This window comes from Typopeltis vanoorti, chromosome 11, assembly GCF_054136105.1.
Source record: "Typopeltis vanoorti isolate ZY-2024b chromosome 11, IOZ_Tvanoo_1.0, whole genome shotgun sequence".
NCBI lineage: Eukaryota > Metazoa > Arthropoda > Arachnida > Uropygi > Thelyphonidae > Typopeltis > Typopeltis vanoorti.
This window is the reverse complement of record NC_143559.1, coordinates 20,205,993-20,216,488: the sequence shown is the minus strand read 5'-3', so window position 1 is coordinate 20,216,488 and position 10,496 is coordinate 20,205,993. Positions and strand designations below refer to the sequence as shown.

The window sequence follows — 10,496 nt, the reverse complement described above, 5'->3', positions numbered from 1 at the left end:
TTAAAATTAAAGATCATTTTTGAAAGTTTTTGAAGTGTAACAGGTTTTAAAATTTTAGCTTTTCTCTGTAATCCACAGATAACTGCTAGTAAAGCAATCTTGCATAACAGGCATATACAAGAATATTTTATACCCATTACGACCAAAACACTAAGGAAGTGAAAACAAAGTAAATACATAAGCATATGATCAACAAATTTATCAAGTATCTACAGCAGATAAATACATGTTTTTAGATTTTCTGATCCATAATTTCATTTAAATCAAACAATATATACACCAGTTCACATTAAGCTAAACATTTAATACTAAACAAAATAAAGCAAAGTTAAATCTATTTATATAAAAAGTGCCCACTAATTGAGTTCTGTGCTTAGTATTATACAATGGGACTAATTAACAGATTACAAGTTGCAAAAAGTTATCATCGCTGGTATCTTTATTTATTTTTTTTATGGGAAAAGATATACTATATGAACCGTCATGTGTTCTTTTTCAAGATTCAAAATAGGAACAATAACTCCATTCTGAATTTTCTCTCTCTCTCTCCAACTAAACAGTACCATCTGAATAAGTGGCAAGAAGACTTTTTTTTTTTGTGATTCACAATTGGTACTATAGCAAAATATAAATTCCACAGTATATAAAATGAAGGATAAGATTTTTTTTTCACTAGTTTACTTCATTTGAATTATGTGCACGAAAAATTATAAAAAATTACCTTTTTTAAAAAAAAAAATTATATATCAGATAACTTAAATGAACGAAAGCTACAAATTAAGTTTAAACACTACTCTGAAAACAAGTGAGATAGAATTCTGTATAAAAGTGATGGTATGATAAATAAGTGTTCACGTCTCTCTCTCTCTATATATATACTGAACGTAATCAAATATACAAAAACTTTAAATATGCTTATGAACAAGAAGTGTAATGAATGATATTTAGAAAAAAAAAAAAAAAAAACACAATAATTATAGAGCATTCACTGAAACTTCTCTCCTTGCTTTATATGATTACTGCAAAGCAACTACTTTTTTTTTTTTTTTCTTTTTAACACTCTGAATAGGAAGCAAAATCCATTCAAACTGAGCATTTCTGGCTAATATACAGGCCAGCTGTTGTATTCTCAGTGGGACTAGTTGGTTGGCTGGCAGAAGACACCAGTGATTTTCAAATGAACATCTGTTTAGAGGTTCTATTAACACATAAACGAGTGAAAAAACACGCTGAATCTATCATTTTCAGGTAGTCATTCTCTACTTTATACATACCCTGATTGCTAAACAACAGTTCCACCACTGGGATTCCTGGTAATTGGGCTAGATACATATTGAGCAAGGCTCTAAAATAAATAAATAAATAAATATAAATAAATATGTATGTTGATTAGCTCATGCATTTAGCATAAGCAAGAAATTAATTTTACTTATTCATATAACTAATTTTTACTTTATGGATTTGTCAAGCTATTAAACTAACATGTTAAAGGAGAGATGAATTTCATATGAAGATGAAATGGAAAAATACAATTACAAAATACTTAAAAATAACAGCAGTAAAGAATTATGTGCATAAAGCTAACCCTGTGCAAAGTCAAACTACATTTAAAGTTTATAATATAAGAAGAAACCTGATATATAAATATAAACAAAAATTAACAGCAGCCAATACAAAATATGAGAAAAACAACAATATACTTCTCCATTTGATCATAAAAGAATGTTATGATCAAATGGCATGTTGTATCAAACATGCCATTTGATCATATATATAGGAAAAGTCACAAGACCTATAGCACATCAGTGCAACGAGTGGGTAAGAAGAAAGAATATGTTGATTTCTTGAATAACTGAAGGTTGTTGTCTTATGGAAAGACAAAGTGAGGGAGACTGTTACAAACAGAAATAGATGGAATGAAAGAGGAGGAAGAGAGGCTAGTTCATCATTTGGAGCCGGACAGTAAATTATTTATGAATCGCAGATCTTGTTATTATAATTAGCTCATATTACGCTCAAGTTTTAATACTAAACAATAAATTTAAATCTATTTGTATAAATAATGTGTGCCCACTGATTTAGTTTTGTCTTCTAATATTATACAAATGGACAGCCCTGTGTGTGTGTGTGTGTATTTATTCTATATATATAAAAAGATAAGTCAAAATTTGAAACATTTTTATGACACGTTTTTTGTCTCTTCATTGTTTTGAAACGTCCAACGTGTTTGCCTTCATGAGGCAAACACATTGTTGCCCCATGTCTCGAGTCATCAGAATTGAAGGAGAATCAGCTTACCACCCAGGAACTCGGAGGGGGGGGGGGGAAAGAGACCCCCAGTGTGTGTGTGTGTGTATATATTCATATTTATATATACTGACTAGAACCAAGACTAGAAAAACAATTCGATTTATTCAAAACGCAACATGTTTCATCGAATTGTCCGACTTCTTCAGGTGTGGGAACATAGAAAGCAAATAAACACTATAAGAAATATCGTATTGCTATAAAAATGACTATTATAAAATTCAGTTAGGTTTGAACTGTAGCTACAGTCCGTGCATCTGATTTCACGAGTGTGCCAATATCGGATAGCCAAGCTGAAAGAGTCCGGTAGATTATAACTAAGGCTATTATTTATGTGATGAGGGTCCATAACAATTTCCTTAGACTCGCCTATGCGGCGCTCCACCTCGTCACGGCATATATGAAGGTTTGAAGTTGTTGTCCAGTTTATCTTATGTTGACGGCCTTCATCATTTGTGTTTACTGAAAACAGTACGTGGCTTGACAGGACACTTGCTCTAGTTCTTTTGTAGGCAATGTCCCTCTGGTGTTCTTCTAGACATAGGAGGAAGAATATACAGGGTGTTCGGGATAAATTTGACAGTTTCGTAAGGAAAAAGAAAATCTTCTTTGTATCTATTAAATTTAATGAATTGACAAAAAAACATTACAGGCAGAGTTAATTACAATACTATCAACAAGATTTACTCAAAATAACCACCATTAGCATCAATCGCAGCTTCAATTCTGCTTCGGAACCTCGAACAAGCTGATGCTACAGTCTCCCTGGGAAGGGCCGCAAAAACTGTTTTAATTTTATCCATTAACTGGGCTTTTGTATTACTGGAAGTGCGATTGGTGTCTTTTTCAACTGCGCCCCATACAAAATAATCCATGGGGTTAAGGTCTGGGGAGTTTGGAGGCCAAACATTTGGACTGGTGAAGTCGTAGAAATTTTCAGACAACCATTTTTGACTTTTCCCAGAGGTGTGGCAAGGGGCCGAATCCTGCTGCCATACATACGGCCTACCATTGGCTACCCTTGTTATCCAGGGCTTGACTACAGTTAGCAACTCCACGAACAAAGCCCGAATTCCAATGCCAGGGTTCTTCAACACCTGTTCCTGCAGATTTGCGAGGAATTCTGCTGTACGAACGCAATCAGATCGTCTGCTAGGGATCTTTCTTCTTGCTACATCCTCGTAGTCACCATTGCAAGTCTCTAGTTCATGCCTGATTGTTTTTACTGTATTCAGGGAGCATTGGGCAGCAGTCGTAATATCCTTATTTTGATGGCGGGCACGAATCATCATGATACAAGTTATTCTCTTCCATGATTCAGGTGGGTTCCAGCTATCCATCCTTTCTGACATCTTGTATATGAATGAAGAAGCGTCCAAACTTTTAAATGAAGAGAAGTGTGTGTTAATACATGTAACTTACGGAAAAATATAATTAATTATAAATATGTCAAATTTATCCCGAACACCCTGTGTATATATATATATATATATATATATATATATATATATATATGTAGAAAGTATTTTTACCTTGGGTATAAATATGTTAAAGATACCAAGCAATTTTAAACCTGGTTTTACTCCATTTCCCAAGTAAGCAAACAGACTAAAAGTCAAGTTTGCGCCTGCAATTGATGCAAGTTTAACTGATCCCACAGGTAGTGCAGGACCAGGGCAACTCGTGGCAAAGGTGGAACAAGCTCCGATCACTAATCTTAATATTTACCCTTAATGCCAAAACACATCTCCAAGAAGGGGATGTATGATGTTTTGTATTAAAGGCAAGGGGCCACTACCCAGACCGGTTTCGACCTTTATTGAGGTCTCGTCAGTGGGAGCTAGGCTAGAATTAGAAATACCAAGATTTAGTAATACAGAGCTTGTAAGTATTTCGCCAAAACAAGTTACCATAAGGTGTTTTAACCTTATTAAATAAAAATCTCTGGAGGAGATATAAATGTAGAAAGTATTTTTACCTTGGGTATAAATATGTTAAAGATACCAAGCAATTTTAAACCTGGTTTTACTCCATTTCCCAAGTAAGCAAACAGACTAAAAGTCAAGTTTGCGCCTGCAATTGATGCAAGTCTAACTGATCCCACAGGTAGTGCAGGACCAGGGCAACTCGTGGCAAAGGTGGAACAAGCTCCGATCACTAATCTTAATATCATACATCCCCTTCTTGGAGATGTGTTTTGGCATTAAGGGTAAATATTAAGATTAGTGATCGGAGCTTGTTCCACCTTTGCCACGAGTTGCCCTGGTCCTGCACTACCTGTGGGATCAGTTAGACTTGCATCAATTGCAGGCGCAAACTTGACTTTTAGTCTGTTTGCTTACTTGGGAAATGGAGTAAAACCAGGTTTAAAATTGCTTGGTATCTTTAACATATATATATATATATATATATATATATATAAGAGAGAGAGAGAGCAGGAATGATGGTGGCCAGAACAATGCCATTAAAATTACAATAAATTCAAGATGCCAAGAAATTACATTGTTGGTTTAGTTCTTCATCCAAGTGTAAATAAAGTTTGCCCATGAAATATCTTGGATGCATGTCATGGTGGATGGCTCCCTCTCTTTGTTCTCCACCAATGCAGGAGTACCTCAGGACTCTTTTTTGATCACCTATTCTTTTTTCTGTACATAAATGACTTACTCTCAATCACCATTAATCCTATCCATAGCTATGTAGACAACAGTACTCTCCATTCATCCTACTCATCACTTGACAAACCATTCAGTGCACAGTCATTCCATGCCATCGTTCTATGGGTCAAGGACAATTCAGGTTACCTTCAATGCCACCAAAATACATTCTTGACATTCTTTCTCTTGCAAAAGAGATCTCACCTACCCTTACCTCAGAAATACACAAATCACCAGACAGGACTAGATCTCTCTCTCTGTCTGGACTTACAGTTACCTCCAGTCTCCTGACATAAATCATTGCCCAAAGGGTCCAATGTCCACTGGTGTCTAATGCTTGTTTCACCATTCTTTGCCATTTCACTCTGTCCATTGCTAGGCTCAAATCCTACAAGCTCTTTCACATCATCTACCTTGCCTTGACCACCCTCTTCTATTATACTGTCCATTGTTCCAAGCATCAAGAGTTTTTGAATAACGGCTTCCCACATGTAAGAGAAAACGAAATACAATTTATTATTCCTATATATATTTCACTCAATGTCCAAGCTTCTTTCAGGGAGAAGACAGTAAAACTGGTAACAACATTTAAATTCTGAAGACAAGAACTAGTTTTACAGCATGCATATAATATCATGTGTTTTGGTCACAGCTGTCCAAGTAGGAGGAAGCACTATTAGAATTCAGAGATGTGGGAAAAGATGTATAATTAATTAATTTAAAAATAACAAATAAATAAAAATATAAAAAATTATAAACAATTAACAGCAATCACTTAGAAACAAGTATGCAATCTATCCAATTAAGATTAGGACCGTTGCATAGGGCTTCACATAATTCAAAAAAGAGAAATCAAATTTTAACCTACTGTAGCATAGCATATTGGTATGGTTCCAGTGAACTCTGTGTCAAGTGTCATTGGCATGAGAAGCAAAGCTTGAACTTTCAGAATCCAAAAAATCTTACTAATCTTCATGTTCTTTGATTATAATAGCAGCAGAATAGTCATTCTGTCCAAAGTAGCAAAGATGACAGCTTCCAGGCTAGTTTGAAGGTAGTGTACAAATCATATCTGCAAAGGGTCCTTGCTATTTGTTCAGATGTTCTTTTGTGGTAGGGTATGCTGATCCTTTTAACATCAGATTGCAATCTGGAAGGGGGATGATAATTATCAGATATTTTCTGCATCAAGATCTCGTTGTATCCATTAAGTAATAGTGGAAGTTTTATTTTATTTAATTCTTCTAATAGAAGAGACTCAAAAGAACAAACTGTGCATGCTCAGCATGTAAGGCTTTTGATAATATCTGCCTGTAAAGGATGGCTTCTTGTAACCAGAAATTTCAATATCACCAGCAGAGTTATATAGGAGTAATAAATAATATTTAGTTTTCTTTTATACAGGGTGTTTCAAAAAGAATGTCCTGATTTGAAAATTGCATATCTCTGCAACTCCTATCTCGAAATGCTGTAGGACTGGCTACTTCCACAGCTGAATGAAGAATCTGAAGATTACATTTTTCAGCAAGATGGAGCATAGGCACATTGGAACCTCCAAGTTCGTCAGTTTCTAAACAAAACATTGCCTCAGCATTGGATTGGACGCATGGGACCCCACGAATTGGCCTCCAAGATCTCCAGATAGCACACCTTGTGACTTCTTTTTATGGAGATACGTAAAAGACTGTGTTTATGTTCCTCCATTACCCGCTGACTTGGATGAGCTCAGAACCAGAATCATGGCTGCAGTAAACTTTAACTCCCTGTGTTTGATATGCTGTCTTCTTTTCTGAAGGAAAAGAACAGGAATATCAAAAGATCCTGGCAAATAAGTCAGCTTGTGCTTTTAGAGAATACATAAACAAATGTAAGAAAGCTAAACGAAAGTAATGGGAAGAGTTTGGCAAGAACATAGAATATAAATATCAGGAAGGTGGCAAAATATTCTGGACGCTGTTGAAAAAGCTCCAAAATGGAGGAAAGAGTGCTGTGATTAGAGATGATAAAGGTGACATGGAAACTGGAAAAAAAGATATCATTGAAGCTTCGAGTAATTACTTCGAAAAATTGCTAAATTAAAGAAGCAGTGATAGTGCTGGATCCTACTTCTTAATTTATACCTTGGATCCGACATGTTAGTCACTATGATGTTCTTAAACAAAATTATAAGTTGCTAATTGATTTCTAATTCAATATAGAGAAAATTTATATTTATAGATTGCGCCACTCTATATCTGAATTAGTTCAAGAATTGAAGAAAAACCAACTCACAACTATCCTCTTTTATATGATGTTATTATATATACTGGCCGAGTATATTTAACTTACTTAATTTTCCTGCTTTGGTTCGAATATTTGATGAATGGTGCAGTAAAAGAGATTCAGGCAAAATACAACTTTTCATTAACAAAACAAACATTTAATTTTAAAATCATAAATTTTACACTTAACTTCAAATCAGTAATTAAGATATCACAATCACTTCAGCTTCTCCGATAAGTACAATCAAACTCTGACAAGATAAATCTGTTATCTCTATATCACAGTCTTTTCATAGTTCCTTAAGTTCCAAATACAATAAAAATTGCAGTAATACCTCTTCATAAACAGACACTTTTAATTTTACGCTTCTTTTAATTCTCCGCGATAGTTACTGTTAACATCAGGGAATTCTAAGATGAAACTCACACACTTCTCTGAACAGAAATATTAAAGTTGGAATAATCTTACCGTTAATCTTCTTCCTTCATCAACATACACACAAACACTTTTTATAACTGTAAACACTTTTAACAATAAACAGCACTCATTAAAATAAATCTTCTAGCATTAACTGAATTAATTTACGGGCACAATACATATAATCAGATGTTCTTGTATGAAGCACTACTGATTACTCTTGAATTAGGGCAATATACAATAATTCTTTAACTTGAGGTTTTATAAGCGCAGTTGTTCATTTCTCCGGCATTCGATTAATTCTTTAGGCACTATAATTCTAAACACCGCTATCATTAAACACAACCCTGTTGCCTCTATTTATTCTCTAGTTACTTCTTACTATGCTTCACATTTCAGTGTGTCCTTGAAAGGTCGGCCCTGAAAATAAATCTCAACTAAAGTATCGCTAGTCATTCAGTAGTCACTCAGCTACCTTCCGTTGCTTTATTTGTTATTTAGAAACTTATTAGCTAACTGCTTCTCAACTTGTAGACTTTATTTAGTTGCTTGAGTGACTTGCCGACTCACTTTTATCGCACTATGATTGCCGAATGCCCGCTTTCCAACCTAATGCCAATCCTTCTCTCTCTAATAAATCTCTAATGCTCTAATCTCTCAATAATTCCAGCGTTCGTTGCTTATATATCTGTTTTTTCCCGCCTAAATTCTTCTCGTGATCTCTTTAACTAATTCCTTTTTAGTAAACTTTCAGCTTTCTCCCCAAGTTCTGTTCCAAAAACATGCTCGTTCACTTACATACGTTTCCATGACAACAAAACAAAATATAATAAAATTGAGCTATTACATAACGTTAAACTTCACAAACAGGAATAAATAAGGAATATTTACATTTCAAATAATACGCAGTTAATTTATCAAATACAAATTCTTATAATATTAACATAGTAATAAATAAAATAGCTTAATAATATTTAATACAGTCTTTTCATTATTAATACATATATCTTTGATTAATTAATTAAATATTAGACAAAATTAAGGAGTTATATGAATATTAATTTGTAAAATAAGTTGTTTACATTAAATAATATTTACAAGTCTAGCCTTTGTGATGGAAGATCATGTTGGATTCTGAACCAAATAATAATTACTCTAATCTCTACATAATCAGAATCCAACAATAGCACAGTGGTAAAAAACACTGACCAGACATGCAATCAGTATACATATCCATACTTGAAGTACAAAAAGCCATCAGAAGCTGAAATGTGGAAAGGTAGCAGAAGTAGATGATATTCAACCAGAAATGCTTAAGTATGGCGGTATAAAGGTTTTGCAGTGGCTGCACTGCATAGTTCAGAAGGCCTGGACAGAGGGGCGAATTCCAGATGATTAGAGTAGCACGCTCATAGTACCCACATATAAAAAGGGAAATAAAACTGAATGTGAGAATTACAGAGGTATTTCCTAATGAGTGTTCCTGGTAAGATTTATGAAAGTATACTTGAGAAACGGTTGAGAAAAATTGTGGAAGGAAAGCTTGGTGAAGAACAAGCTGGATTCAGGCCAAATAGAGGCTGTCAGGATAACATTTTCACTTTACAACAAATAATTGAGAAATCATGGGAATATAACAAAGATCTATATTTAAGTTTTGCAAACCTACAAAAGGCATATGACAAGATGCCAGGAGAAAAGCTAAACGCTACAGTTGTATGGTGTCAATGAGGCATTATATCAAACAATACATAGTCTTGGAGTTGCAAGTCAGCAGTTACAATTGAAGGAGGTACAAGAAGATGGTTTGATGTCAAATCTGGTATCAGACAAGGATGTACTCTCTGTTATTCATTATCTGTATGGATCACATTATGAAGAAAAGAGGTATTAAACCTAATTTCAAATTAGAGATGTTCATCTTAGCTCTTTACTTTATGCAGATGATGTTATACAAGTCTGCAAGCTTTCCTGACTAAATTGAATAACTGCTGTAATAAATTTGGTATGAAAATCAGCAATAATAAGACAAAGAAAATGAAAATAGGCAGAAACATTGAAAATATGAACTGTATAATGAATGGAGAACCTATAGAACAAGTAAAATATTTAGCTACTTATGCACAATTTTTAGTGAAGATGGTAAATTAAATATGAAAATAGATAACAGAACGAACAAAGCTGGCATGACAGGAAGTCAAATGAAAAAACTTATATGGAATAAGAGAGAAATTAGTAAAACACTAAATTAGCTGTACAGTGTTCAAACCAATTTTAACTTATGGATCTGAGAGCTGGGTTAAAAACTTGACCAAAAACTGGAGACCGCAGACATGAGAGTCCTGAGAAAGATTAGGGGTGTGAACAGATGGCATCAGTGGCAATATCATATTAAAAATGAAGATATTAGGAAAGAACTTGACATTGTTAGCATCCAGAAATGTGTTAGCAGAGCTAATCTCAGATAGTATGGTCACTTAAACAGAATTGGAGAAGAAAGATTAGCAAAGCAAGTGTTCTCTGACAGGTTGGCAGGAAAAAAGACCCAGAGGAAGACCAAGATATAGGTGGAATGATACAATAAAAAGTTTCTTGGAAGACAGAAATATAAGATCTGATAATGTTGGCACCTTGACAGATAACAGATTCATTTGGAGGAAAATTGTTGATAGGAAGTGTAAGTTCTTCATGTAGTACTATCATAATATCCTGTACATCACTTGAGGTACATGTCAGGAATTTGATGATGACAACATAGCTTTCTCCATAATAAATCTAAACATTAATATTTGGTGCACAGGTTCTTTCCATTAATATCATCATAAGTAATTTTCCCACAAGAATTGTTATGTA

At 34.2% G+C, this 10,496-nt stretch overlaps 1 protein-coding gene across 2 annotated transcripts in view; it reads right to left on the bottom strand.

The window, feature by feature from the left end:
• Positions 1–801: 801 nt before the first annotated feature.
• Positions 802–10,496, bottom strand: part of LOC150101353 (WD repeat-containing protein 20) — a 156,389-nt gene continuing 146,694 nt past the window's right edge. For both annotated transcript variants that reach the window (XM_090400281.1, XM_090400282.1), the window contains one exon: positions 802–1,345. The gene's annotated coding sequence lies outside the window, so the exon portion shown is untranslated. The remainder of the gene's footprint in view (positions 1,346–10,496) is intronic.